The sequence below is a fragment of the Ischnura elegans genome, chromosome 7 (genome assembly GCF_921293095.1).
Source record: "Ischnura elegans chromosome 7, ioIscEleg1.1, whole genome shotgun sequence".
Lineage (NCBI taxonomy): Eukaryota > Metazoa > Arthropoda > Insecta > Odonata > Coenagrionidae > Ischnura > Ischnura elegans.
Window position 1 is genome coordinate 58658585 of NC_060252.1, and position 14055 is coordinate 58672639.

Below are 14055 nucleotides of genomic sequence, written 5' to 3' on the forward strand. Positions count from 1 at the left end.
TGTAATGATATATATGATTTAAAAACATTTTCAGGCGCCCAAACTAGACTGGAACCTTTTTTGACTTTGGAACTGGCTTTTGATCTTTACCGACACTGAATGGGAAACATATAACACATTTTCGATATTATATAACAAAGCTATGAAACATTTTTGGCTTGCCAAAGTGCATTACTTAAAAAGCGTTATAAAACCTTGTTGTATGACATTGCTTTCATTTCGATTTCAAAAATATTGCAATCCATTGCATAAAGTTATATAACATTGCTATATAACAGTGCTTTGTTACTTAGTCTAAACTGTGGCGGATCCAGGATAGGGACAAGGGGAGGGGGGCGAAGTGGGAGTAATCTCCCAACAGTAATGGTGGTCCGAAAAAAAATGACCATTCCATTTAGTGCAAACTGGATACCCAAAGGGGAGGGCACTGGATAGCCCCCTTAGATCCACCACTGACTCTAAATATGGTTAAAGCGATCTGACTCGCCCGCGGCTGAGGAAAAGGAATGGAGTTTGGAGATCATTCCTCTTTCCATTTTTCGCGGAGGGATTTCTCTCAGATGACAGGAGAGAGAGGTTCTAGTCGTTTGCGCTGCGAATATCTATATCTACATTGCACCCTGCCAGCCACCTCTAGGGTTTTTGGCAGGGTTTGGCTGTTAGCAAGCATGAAAGAGAAACACCAAATGCACACCACGTAGTATTTGGAGGCATGTATATGATAATAATTTGAATAGCTCGTAAAAATTCGTGCTGGTAGTGACAGCTTTCAACAAGAACGAATCAATTTTTTTAAATGTCCGCAACGTGACGATGAGCACAAAGCTACGTTGATCTCCGCAAAATGGCGCTTTTTTATTGCCAATAAAATCACGTGAATATCAATCAGTGATTGAAAACTCGGAATTCATAAGGGTATCGGTATCATTTTATTGTTTTAGTTAGTATTTTAAATACGGTGTGTCAGCTAAGCCCATCGACTATCCAAAGGATTTATTTACAGATATGGAAACACCTACTTCGTAAATTCCGCACTAGATGATGTGGGTATCGACTCCAGAGTGAAGCTATGGATAACAAACAGATGAAGTTACTCATTCAAAATCGTACAATGGCACTTTAAACCCTTACCAATTACACGTCTTCGATTTGGAAAGTAAGAACGACCCTTATTCTTGAAGATTCCACTGTTAAATTCTGTTTAATAGTTTTTTTTCATTTCGGCATCCCCTTTTCCAATCCATACATATCCGTATCCCGCACTCTGCTCCTCTTTGATCAGGTTCTTTCATCCTGCGACGTTGAATTATAAAAAAAATGGCAAAAAATGGCATTGCAATGACAAAATTCTATTGTTAATAGAGTCATACGGAAAAAAACCAGTGAAGAATCATCTATTCAATACTTGTAATTCATGAACGTATAAGTGCAATTTTATTTTTTTAGTTAATATCTTATGCTTAATAATGGTTATAATGCTTAATAATGCTATGTAGTTCGCGCCGTTTCCGCTAGATTGGGAATAACTTCAGTGTAAGGCAGATTCCTTTATATTACCATGAAATAACTAACATGGTGAGAGGTTAGAGTTGAGAGAGCAATCTAGAGGATTCTGGTGGAAGGCTCCGGATAACATACAGATGAAGTTACTAAATGATAAATAGTTCAAAGGCACTTTCGCCTTTACAAATTACTAGTTTTCAAGTCATCTACATCTACGAAGTACCGTGCAAGCCTCCACTGGTGTGTGTGGCACGGGGTGATTCCACATCAGGCATGCAGCTCTCATCCTAGCCTTAATCAGAAACGCGCTCGCTTACAGGACACAGACTGAACACAACATAATGCATGCATATAGTTAGTATTTAAAATTATAGCCATTATTAATTATATATGAAGAGCCCATTTTATCTAGTCCAAGTAAAGCTATCCTAGACGTAAACTATCTTAAGTATTATGGTCCCTTATTGCTTGCGGAAAAAACGATGTCTTAAATACATCGGTTGTGCAATCTATTTCCCTAGTCTTATTCTTGTGATCGTTTCTAACAAATGGGAAAGTAAATTTGGTTAAAAAAGTTAAGGTTGCAAAGAATTGGCTTCAAATGAAGACGATTAGACCTCAGTGGGGACACATTCGGGCTCTGTGCCCGATAGCGTTATGAGGACCACTATTCATCTCGGTTATGGCATATCCGTTGGAGACTTCTCTAGTTTTTCTCCATGCCGCCATCCCCTTTTCCTCTATCCATATCCGTATTCCTTCATCTTGCACTCTACTATCTCCTTTGATCCTGTTCTTTCATCCTGCCATCCCCCTATTGCCTTCATCACAATGGACCAGGAATCATTTCATTCCACTCCCCCCTTTTTGCTGTGAGATTCCCTTCCTTTTCATTTCAAAGAGTTCTCAGCTTGTTTTTGAGCGCACAAATCGGATGCGCGTAGTGCTCATTGGTTGTTAACCCATCCAATGGTTTTGCTACGCCTTAACTTTGAAGATCCGGTCTCAATTTTGCAAATAAGAGGATTTGTGGGCATTGGTAACATTTTCACGGCCCATCGTGGAATATAGTGATCAATGATAAATGACTTTATGTTTTCCCGGTGAGAAAGTTGGATGAAACACTGGCGAACTTCCAAACCGGGTTAGAAATGCTGAAAGCTAACCCTGCTGTCTTCCTCAGGGAATGAGTAAATTGACAATTTATTGTTTGGACTTAGGTTGGCGAAGGGGGTGCATCCTGATCGATCGATTTTTTCTACGTCCTTTTCATGAGTCGCATGATAGATACCCACGCACTCTTGAGCTTAAAATTTTCTTGCTTGAGCTTTCACATTTCTGCATATTCCTCTCGAATCTGATAGAAATACAGAGCTTCTTTTACACTATCTTCACCGCCAGTGTTTGTTTAACTATATCATTTAACGTAAAAAATATGGTACTCTCGGTTCAAGTGTTTTGGCAGGGCTGATGGCGATGAGAGGCGTAGAAATTAGAACATCTTCATCATCCAATATCCTGACTTGGATAGGAACACGGTAGAAACTCGTAAATTGACATGGGGTGTATTTCCATTTTACAAGCCCACGATGATCTGGAAAATTGATTCGTGACTCAGCATTTTAGAGAGACTTTCTCAATTAGCTCGTAATATCGTTATAGTATTCTTCACCTTCTCCTGGGCGTTAATATGGGTCTGGATCTCTTGGGTCTTATCATAAAATCGTATATAGGTTATAGTTTTATGTCATTAGACGCCGAATCGTTAATATCTGCTCTTGTAATGCTACTTGACGACGGAAAAACTTCAGCATTTGGTAATAGGGTAAAGTGGATTTGCTTAATATTGAAACTTAAGTTCCCTTAGAATTCTGATGAGGAAAGCATATCTTACCAAACAAAGAATTGGACGCCCGTGTAAATATCAAGTCTTGAGATTCTGTTTTTTATGCTGATCGGTTTTTCACAGCCGTTGTGTTGTCTACGTCTGGAAAAAGTCATGCGCTATACCACATTTAGGCTGATGTAGTTTTACATATCGTCTTCGATTTTATCTCCTTACTTTTTTTTGTGTGGCACTTTTTATTATGAAATCCTTCGCACAATGTGGGTTGCGTTTTGATTTTTGTATATTGTTACATTGTCATTTTCCCTCATTTATGTCATAAAATGATGAATATACGCAATCCTTTATCATAACATTACATGTGCCGCTTTAAAGATTTTATCCAGACAATCATTTATGCATGACTTTAAAAGTGATTTTTGTTTGATTACATTGAAAAGGAGACTTTATTTTTGAGCTTTCAAATATTTATGATTCAACGCTAATCAACTGTTGGACTTGAGGGCGAATTCATGATTGATGAATACCTTTCACCAATTTGAAATGATTTTACGCTGAGCGTTTGTGTCATTTTCGTTTACCAAAGATACTGTGGCGTGATTCATCGCGTACGTCCACTACTGAGGTTATACCCTGACCACACTCTACCTCTGCTAGTAAAAGTGAATCAGTTCGGGAGGGGACCACGAGAGCAGTAACATAAAACTATTCAAGTTCATTCATTGTACAACTCTAGGTGTAACAAGTGCCGTATGAGCCAGAGTCCTGGGGCAAGTGTCCGCATGAGGACTCATGCCCTACGGGCGCAGATTCCTGCCCCGCTTTATTTGTCTTACTACCATTGATTTATATATAACCTGATAGTCTCTGTAATAAATATCACATGGACTTTGTTGATAAATGTATGGTGAAAAAATGCGGCATTTAAGGAGAAAAACCGAGCGGAAAGAACTTTGACAAAATATTCTTGGAGGTAGCTACACTGAGAAGGAGCAATGGAGAATTCGCAGGTTCTATAGCAGCTGGTATAGAAACTGATGAATTATCTCTGCGTAAATATGGCTTAATTTCAGAATTTTAGGTGTTTTATTTTCATAGATATGCATAATACAGCCACATGTCTCTCTTGAGAGTATTATACCACATCCAAAAATATTTCGTCCGCATAAGCGGCGTATAAACTCAAAGCAAACCCCTGAAATTCTTACGAGTTCCCCCTACACCCAGAAACTATATATGAAGATATCTAAAAATAAGGCTAAGGGTTCCGATGCTAAGCGGCTGTTGGTAGGCAAACAGGGCATTAACTTCACCGGAAAAACTGGTTATCACTCTTGAGTTTGTGGAAAATTGTGCTCGGATCTACCAATTGTTGATTGGATAGCAATTAATATATGTACAACATGGAGGAAAGAACCTTGTGCCCTATACTCTGGAGAGGGAAAGTTCACATGCGAAAACTGTGATTAGGACATTTGCCCCGTAAGAGGAGGACACTTGCCCCACGTGAGGGGTAAGATTCTTATTTGTTTTTCTCTCACATTTTGATGAATAACGGCAGTTCTTCATTTTTTCTACAGCACTGGAAATAAGTGTTGTAGTACATATAACTGCGGAAAAATTTTGTAAAAATAAAAATTATTGTTTGAACCTGAATATGTAAGTTTTATAATTGTTTGTTAGATGCGTACTCTTTTCCCTCATTCCCCTATGAATTAAGGTATGCAGTCTCGTCTTTTCTTCAATTTTTTGATAGTAAAAGGTTTTCGTTGTATTTGTCGACAATTTTCATTGTTTGCGCTCTCCAACTTATCATCCGTCATATATTCACATTTTCAATATATATTATCCCTAAGCCACTAATCTCTTCAGTCCTCATTTTTCTTTTGCATCGCCCGTCACGTAGTATAGTTAGACTGTCCAAGTGAGAGAGATAATTTCATATGCTATAATTTCTGCAGTCATTTTTTTCCCTCCTTTCACTAACCCCGCTTATCGTCCATATGCATGCATATCTGGCAGATGCGAAGATTCCCTTTTTTTTAAATTCCATTTATGCCGTGGGAAACTTTATTAAAATTTGCCTCCAGGCATTCTTCATGGAACGCATTTTATTTTCCAAAGAATACGCGGAGCTTCCTTCATTTGTCCTCCCCCTCCCACTGCCGTCCTCGAATGCGTGAGGCAATATAAGAAAAAGCAAGGGTGCAAAAATTCTCAATTAGCATTCGTACAGTCAAGTAATATTGTTATAATTAATTTTTTTCCGGACTGAGGATGTTGTATTTTCCCGGATTTCCAGGCATTCGCTTCGGAGTGCCTGTGTCTCTCTCCTCTTTCGTTCTCCCATCGAGAAATTAATTTAATTTAGAGGCCTTGCAGGCGGGGATAATTTTTGTCGTCGAAATATCCACTTTAATTTCTGCCGCTCCGTGTCCTCTCCAATGTCGCTACATCCGGTCCGCTTCGCGATGAATTTTCTGTTTAACTTTGCATTATTTTGCATTAATTAAAGGGCTCCTCCACTGTCCTCATATGTGATGTCTGCCGTCCCATTTTCAGCCTCTCCTTTCTCTTTCGCGCGGAGCGACCCCTATGTCACGTGACCGCGGGCAGAGTGTTGGCCCTATGACGTTGGTAGAGCGTTTTTCACTCCGATACTTATGTCACTCTGACAGCCGTGTACGTCTACGAATGGAGCGGCGCCACTTTAACTCCATTGTTTATTTTTAACTACCATATAATTAAACAGATACACATATGGACATGAATCTTCATGGTTCGTATCAGATGCGAAACGATTCACTGCGAACGAGTTATCATGACACTGGAGCGAGCCGAAGGGAATCATTTGAGTGTCGATAGTCTCTCCATTGCTGCGTTGCAGCGGCGTTTGAGATTATTTCCTCATGATCTTCTCATCAGCTCCTTCCTGTTCATGAACGCTAATTTGCGAACACAATTCTCTTCCTGATGATTTTACTGCCTAGTCCTTTTTCTTCTAATATGCTGTACAAATTGTTTCCATGTTTCCGCACCGTGAAAAGCTACTCTCCAGAATATTTACCGCCATATGGTTTACGCTCTTACATAGCAATATTCTCATAAGTTCTTTCCTACTCGTAGACGTATAAAAATCACATTTATGAAAGCTGGTGACGATCGCCGAGTCGTGGCCCTTAGGACGATGTCTGAGTCGAACACTGAAACGTAGGCAGTAATACTCTTCCTGACTCGGTGGCGAGTCTGAGAACTCTTCACACAATATAAGTATTCGCCGGGAAAGCAACCACATATTTCCTCTTTTTTAGATTGTCAAAACTGGGTTTTAAGTAAATTCCCTGCTGGTCTCTCGAAACATCAATGCCCTGAGAATGATGACGGAGTTAGCCACCGAACGTCGGCAGCAATAGACCTGACCCGGTGGAAAACCCGCAAAGAATTTGCCTGGTTAGTTCACCGGGAAATTACTAAATCCCATATAACCATTTGGTTGGTTTAAGCGAAGAGACTTGATTAAAAACCTGATAACGGAATTGAAATATAATTGTTCAATAATACTTCATTTACATCTTCATACTACCCCGCAAGCCGTCTAGGAGGCGTGTGGCAGGGGATGTTAGGACACCAGACGTTTACACATAAAAGGAAATGCTCTAACGAAATTATGACTAAAGTACCAATAAAATTATGTTATAAGCAAACTGGGCTAGTTCATCATTTCTTATTATTGTCGATTGCAATAGAGTTTAAAAAAATAAAAAGACCCGCATTTTTATCTTTTTCGATCCTTTGTCCACTTCTCGATCTATTCCCGGGGAAATAACGAAGGACTCACCCAATTGTAGACGTTTGTGACGTCACTGACTCTTGCAGCTCACCGCTTATCAGCTCCTTCTCGACCTCGTGAATCCGTTCCTCGCGGTACTTTTGGCCATAAATGCTCCAGTGAGCGATTTTTTCGTCGAAAAACGATGCGTGTACCCAGTGCAAAATAAAAATACCGCACTAAGTCACTAAATTAAATTAAACACGTAAAAAGAACAGTCACGCAGGAAAAATTGTTTGCGTAGGTTTCGAAGCCATTGGCATCTCTCTCAACGTCTACTATTTTTGTTGTAATTTATTTTGTAAAAGTTTAATACATTTTATGCAAATGTTATCCGCTGAAATAAACTTGTTGAACCGAAGGAAGGAGACGAAGAGGTTTTCCGAGGGAATCGAGGTGAAGCAGAAAGAGAGAGGAGGAGAAAGGCAGCTTATGAGAGGCACAAGTTGTCTCATGAGGCAGCGTATCAATCATATTCCGGAGGAAAAGAGGAAATAGGCCTCAATAAGGATTATCAATCAAGCCTTGTCTCTCTTTTTCTCCCTTCCCTCACTTTACCTTCCCCGGAGATTATTTTCCTCTCTCCCCAGGCTCCCTCAATTTCGTTTAAACTCCCGAGTTTGAGAAAAAAAAACAGGAATGGAGATTTAAGAGAGGCAAGGCGAACTGTTGGGGAAGGAAGGCAGGTATGATGATGTTTGGAAGGGAGGGTTGGAGAGGAGGAGGAGCGAAAGAAGTCCCCGTGCGATCAAATGAGAAATCTGAACGGTTTGAAGGAAGAGAAAAAAATATGCATGTATTCATTTATGTATTGAGAGACCTGTTTGGAATTATTAATATTTTCCAAGAAAGGAGATTCCATATTAGGGAATATAACTACCGTCTGGGAGTCAGGGGAGGATAGAATACACAGATGAAACGATGGGCGATGTGTGTTTTTTTTCTTTCAAAATCGTTTCATAATAACGACTATTAGATGTCATTGGGTGTAACTTTGGATAGACTTTTTCGTCATGATCTCTTACCTTTTTCATCAAAATGTATCTCTAGTATCAGTACCCTTTACGTGGTATCTCCTCCTTTATTTAATGTATTTAGTTTTTCGTTTTTGTAACTGCCTTTGGGTTTGTTCGCTTTGATTCGGGGTAGTTGTTCTTTTATACCGTTGAAACCTCGTTCATTTCTAGCAAAGTAACTCGCTGTGTTCTCGCGAATGATACTCTTGAATACCTTAATAATGCATCAAAAAATTGGTATTGTGATCGTGAATAAGTTTGCTTCAGTAGTGAAGGTATTGTAAATTTTAAACAGATTTATTGGCTTCTTTCTTATAATGAGTAAATTCATGACATTTTATGGCTACATCTCAGGTTTACTGAAACCTTAAATAGCAATTAATTAAATATAATGGTGCGGCGGAAGGAAGGAAAAGACAAGATTAAAAATAATCTTCCCTATTCAGCCATCCTCTCGTAATTTTAAAATGAGAAAACGCGTAATATTCTACCGACTGTACATGAGTTGGTGATGTCATGAAAATTCTGGTGATTTCACATGTTCAGGGAGAACCTTTAATTGCGGAAAGGAATCACTTACATGATTGTAAACAATAGCGAATTACGTGAGGCTAATCCACGAGTGCGAGAAGAAGCTTAAAAGCGGTTTTGCGCTCCGCATGAGTTCGTAGCGTAATCGACTTATCTACGAAAGGAGTAAAGCCCTCGATTTTTCGCACGAAGAGGTCGAGGAGTAGGTGACGTATTGATTAACGGAAACGATATGGTTATCATTCAGGCAGTACCAATATCAACTATAATGAATGTAGAGAACTAGCCCATTTTCATTTTGATGCATGCAAATAACATTTCAGTTACATCGCGAATAATTGACTTGATTGATTGACAGATACTAGGTCCAAACTCGAGCACGTATCAATATCGTGATGTACTCATGCTATAATAGCTCGGTATTTTACGCTATTTTACCTCTGACGCTAACTAATATGCTTATTAAGTTCTTTCTTAAAGTACTAAAAAAGACACGATACTTCTCAAGATGTGCTGGAAATCTGCTTTAGGCTTTTGATGTCTCAGCTGAAATTGCTTGGGGTTTCGGTTAAGGAAATATCTTACTTAGTAAATTTCTGCTCCTCACCCGACCTTTTCATCGTATTACATCTCGTGCATTCACTTGAGGTAGCCACCCCTTCAAGACCCCGCAAACGGCCCAAAATAAGGAGCGGCAATCCCTGGAATTTGATCTGAGCCAATGTGCTCAAGTTGAAAGATAACATCCGTGTACAGTGAAGGAACGTTTCGTGTACGTACGTTTTTCGACCCCCCCTTGCTCTCCCTCTCAGAGAGCTAGCACATTCGTGTATTTCATTTCTTTTTCGGCTGGAGGCTCACTAATATTCAAATCCTCAAATCCTCCACTAATATTCAAACCCGAATCCAATACACCAAGAAGACGCCATCGGGGAGGCCCGATTCCATCCCATAGAAGGATGATTTCTGTTGCCACTTCGGTCGCATTTTAATCTGTTTACAAAGAAATCCGCTGCAATATGATGCGTCCATTGCGATCCGCTTCTTTTACAATATTTTGCAGTATAATATTTGTAATTGCGAGGCATAGCTTTGAAAAATTATGAATTTGATGGATCACATTATCATATACATATATTTCGAATAATAACCCTATTCATAACTAGTTTCTCCGTGAAACTCGGATCAATTTGTCCTTCAGCGACTCGAGTGACGACTTTTTGAAATTCATTTAAATGTGCGGTGGCTGACAACATAGAGGATGACTTGAGGATTCTCTTTTATACTAATCGTGCACACGTCCTCATGGATCCTTCCATCTTGCAGAAGACTCTATTCCTACATGACCATCATCATCTATTCCTTACCTCTCTCTCTATCTACGCTACACCACTCCTAGGAAAAAAGAAAACCGTCCAGCTCCAGCGAGCTGTATTCGTTTTAATTTGCTGAGAATGGAATCCGCAGCACATGCCCTTTCATACCTCTCCATCACAGTGCTACGGAGGTTGCCTCTAGAAAATGGGCCCGACGGTTTTTCTTTTATTCCCCGACCAAAGTCACTCACTCCAACGGATAGGTAATTGGAGGAAGGGATATGTAGAGGAGAAAAAAAAGATTCTTAATCTTATTCCGCAAAGAAGATTTCGCGGCAGAGGCAAAATGACGAAAAATAAATAAATAACGTTCTAAAAGCTTTTTTTAAACGAGGTTTATTTCGATAGATCGACACATGATTATTTCGGTATATCGATACATAGTTATTTCGATGTATCCATAAATATTATATAAAATGTATCGCAGATATCTAACCGGCATCACGAACCACCCTCTCCATGCTCTCGTACTCTTCTCGTACCTTCTCTCCTTTCGCTGCACTTGGAAAATTTCTCCAATTCATTCAAGGCTTTCGAGTCGGAAATTAGGTCGGAGCACACACACATTCTCCAGCGCACTGTCGAGAAAACGGATTTAGGGTCCGAATCAGAGGTAAAACTATTATCTCGCCGAATCCATCTGGGGCGTTCCCGAGGCACGATAAAAATTAGAAAAAATTTCCCGAGGGGAGGTGGAGGGGGTAAGGGGCTAATGGTGGGGGTGGGGGATGTAGGGGTGGAATTTAACGAAGAGCAATCGATGGTCATATTCACGAGACCATTCGTGAAGTTCGGCAGTTAAAAGAGCCTGCAGGTGGAGAAGTTTTATAAATACCTTTCTGTTGTTTTTCTCGATTTTTTCCCCAATTCCATTGTGGGGTCAATAATTTTCGAGTTCTTTAAGCAAACAGTTGGCTATTATCTCTCTCTATCTCTGCTTTTTTGATACAAGACAGAGAGTTATTAAATGCAAAGGAAAGACCATAAATTTTAAAGAGAGTGTTAATCATTTGTCCATACATTTTCTCAAAATAATCGGCAATTCTAAAGATTTCATGACAACATTTTTGGTCTCCTGAGATATCATGAAATATACACTCCCAGATCACCATATCTTTCATCTTACTCTGACTTTCATATTGATTTAAAAATATATTTCCAATTACTCCCTTGAATAATTATGCATAGAAAATAAAGAATGACTCCAACGGCCTTACATCAACAAAGTTGGTTTGGTCAACTTTGTTGATGCAAGGCAGTTGATAATGGTAATGATATTGATTCGGGTGTATGCCAAGAATAAGCTTTTGTTATTGAATAACGTTTTGTTGGGAGCCTTTTATGTTACTTATCGTGATTGATGTCGTAAATCCTACGCGGTCGAAAATGATCACTACAATCAACGCAGGTTGGGGAAAAAATAAAACAGTATGCTGCTCTTCTTACGATCTTGACATTCTGTCACGGGTACAATTACGAATTTTATATTATTGTCCATTGTCCATTGGGTTTGGAAAATATAAAGCTACATTTTTCCATTTCTCGTCACTTCACCTACTTCTCGACCTGTTTGGAGTGAGAAAATGACGGCTTTAACCCTTTTGCAGAAAAGTTGATGACGTCACCGACAACTCCCAAAATGGTAGCCGCGTCTCTGCTTATCCTCGCGGGGTTCTTTGTTGTTTACTCCCTAGTGAGCAATTCCTTCCCTCAATGAGCGGTGCATCCTGAATGAATTATTTTATCGATGTCACCTACTCATGAGAAGTGGGCGGCATCTTTCATGTATTTTTGCATGGATTTAATTTGAGAATAGCTGAATGGTAAGGATTTTTTTCGTTTTTATGTATTATTTCTCTTTCATCCACCGTAATATTTTAGTGAATTCCGATTTTCAGTCTGCATGTTAACCTCAAAATGTAATGTATTTTGAAGTGAAGAATTGTAACACAATAATTTTTATTAAGATTATCTAAGTAAAATATTTTTGACAGAATTTTAAAAGTTGGTTTTAGTATTGGAACTCTCGCCTCTCGAATACTATGCAAGTACTTTATTTTTGGGATTCTTTTGATCAGAAAACATTTCGCTCAACCCTACCTACAGCCTAATTCCTAATGTCTTTTTCGGAATTCATCTCTTCGATAAACTCACAGTCATCAACTCCCTATTCTTCGTTTTCCCCGTATAATCTAATCTTGCAGAGCCTCATACCTTGTTAATCCTTTGAATTAATCATTTCTTTCATGAATTATAGGATTTTAAAATGGGCTTTGAACAGAATGAGGGCGTATGAAGTTGGACTGTACTTGGAAACTCGATTTGTATCCTTTAATTCAGCCCATGATTCGCGTTCAATAGCCTTCGTTTCGTCTTGGGAGAGGGAATGAAAGGGTTGAAAATTCACTTTAAAGTGCCCAGAAGGCTGGCCTGTTCTAATTTCTCTTCTTTGATCAATAGTTATAATCTGATTCCTATTATCTAACCAATTTGTTTTTAGAGGCCAGATTGAGAAGTTGTTTAATAATTAGTGTTTTCTATTTTCAATTCTCCTAAGTAGGATGAAACAGGTGTTCAAGTACTGCGGATCAAAATATTTGCTCAACAAATGAAGCGACGCCACCGATGCTTTCGTCGAAAATTTAACTTTTTCCCGTGTTGCATATTAATATTCGTTCGGTCTTCTTGGAACAACAAAAGCTTAACACAATTACGCCCATGATTATTGCTTGGCAAGTAGAGCAAATAGACTATTTGGGCAGTGCATTAGAGGAAAATTGATACAATAGTGGTTCATCAGGAAGGGAATTGCCTTAGCGTTCATGAACATGTAGAAGCTCATGAGTGGACCGTTATGTAAGAGTTTATAGAAGAGGTTCGATAAGAGTTTGAACTGGAGTTAGCGCTTTACAGTGCGGAACCATGAGTATTTAGGAAGGAGGATAAGAGAAGGCTGGATGCGCCCGTCATTTTGGTGTCGAGAAGATTGGTAGGAATGTGCGAGTAGTACTTGTCCACTTGTAGTGCGACTTGTAGCAGTCTAGAGTCGAGCTTCGAGTCGAGTTGAAAAGTACTCGCGAGTATCTAGTCGAGAATGGTAATTTCTGGAGCAGGCAATGCTCCAGTGGATGCTCCAACATATTCTCATTTTTCCAATCCCCTAGTAAAATTTCTATTCTAAATGCTTAGCCTAATGTAAAAAGGAAAATAAAATGAGAAACGTTGGTGGTATTTGTGTAAAAATTAGGGGTGAAGGAAAGTAAATGTGTCTTAAAAAGTTCCATTAGTACTATTGAAATGAATTAGTCTCTCGTAATATGTAGACAATTTAAATAATATATGTATCCAGATTGCAATGAAAAACCGTGTGTTAATGAATTTGCTTAATTTTAATAAAGATAATAAGCGTAAATGAATCATGTGAGTTTTGATCCTTTCATATTCTCATACAGAAAAACCAATTTTTCTACATGTTCAGGTAGGAGGTTTTGACGTCTCTACGTTACAGTATTACTACCTGCAGAAAATTGTCTTTCGCTACTTAATTGTGTGACTGAACTCATAATTTCTTGCCAAAATTGCAAGATTTGGGAACAATGGGAATTTTTATTAAATATTATATGAACAACGTTTATGGATCTTTAATCTTTATGGAATAGAAGTGGACGAAGCAAAGGAACTATAGAACTTAGCTTTAGCTACGTAGACAAAAAAGTGTTTTCTTTATTTCCCACTTCCTTTCATTAACCGTAGCAGCTCTGTTTTGTGAGTTCAAGAAGGAAACTAAACAAAACGAGGGAATAAACAAAAATTAACATCGGACCTAAGTAGTACTCAAAAGGGCTGAAAATGGCACCACTTTTGACGTCAAACACAGGAAAAACCGGCAATGTTCACCAAAACCTAAAAGTTACATATTTTTTTCTTAGCAATATTAATAATGTTTACGTATAC